Source organism: Diaphorina citri, unplaced genomic scaffold (genome assembly GCF_000475195.1).
Source record: "Diaphorina citri unplaced genomic scaffold, Diaci psyllid genome assembly version 1.1 scaffold27289, whole genome shotgun sequence".
NCBI classification, from domain to species: Eukaryota; Metazoa; Arthropoda; class Insecta; order Hemiptera; family Psyllidae; genus Diaphorina; species Diaphorina citri.
The window spans coordinates 1-729 of NW_007404627.1; the positions used below are offsets into that span (position 1 = coordinate 1).

The following is a 729-nucleotide window of genomic DNA, read 5'->3' on the forward strand; positions in this document are numbered from 1 at the left end:
AATTTAATTAAATTAGTATCTTTTAAATTAAAATAATCTAAACCAGTTTCTCCAATAGCAATAATTTTAGGATCAGAAGATAAGGATACTATTTTTTCTAAATTAGGTTCTTCTAAGTTTTTATTATACTTTGGATGTATTCCGATTGAGGCGTAAATATTAGAATAGTCATGTGTTAAGGAAAGAATTTTTGATAAATCTGTTAGGTTAACCGATGCACATAATATTTTGTTTACCATTTTTCTTTCCATGTTTTTTAATACTTCTGGTAAACGTGTATATAGTTCATTAAAATTAATATGACAATGAGAATCAATAAGCATGAATTATTTATTGTATTATTAATATATGGCGGAGTGGACGGGATTTGAACCCGCGACCCCCGGCGTGACAGGCCGGTATTCTAACCGACTGAACTACCACTCCTTATTTATTTTACAATTTTTTTAAAATATGGTGGGTGTTGAGAGAATTGAACTCCCGACCTACGCCTTGTAAGGGCGTCACTCTACCAACTGAGCTAAACACCCTAATATTATTTAAATTTTATTTTAAAGTATTTTTTGATTTTTTTCCACGTTTAAATTTGGAGTTTAGTTTTATTTATTTTCTATTTTAGAGATTTGAATAAAAAATATTATGCAAATATTTTTTATTTTATTATAATTTTTTTTAAATTAAAATTTTTATTTGTTTCGTGTTTTTAATGTAAATTAAAATTAGTTAAAT

At 26.3% G+C, this 729-nt stretch overlaps 2 non-coding genes across 2 annotated transcripts; both read right to left on the reverse strand.

Annotated features, from left to right (window-relative positions):
• Positions 1-352: 352 nt before the first annotated feature.
• Trnad-guc lies at positions 353-426 on the reverse strand. The gene has a single exon. It is a non-coding gene; the product is annotated as a tRNA-Asp (tRNA).
• A 31-nt stretch (positions 427-457) lies between these two features.
• On the reverse strand, positions 458-530 carry Trnav-uac. Its single transcript has one exon. It is a non-coding gene; the product is annotated as a tRNA-Val (tRNA).
• Between the last annotated feature and the right edge of the window lie 199 nt (positions 531-729).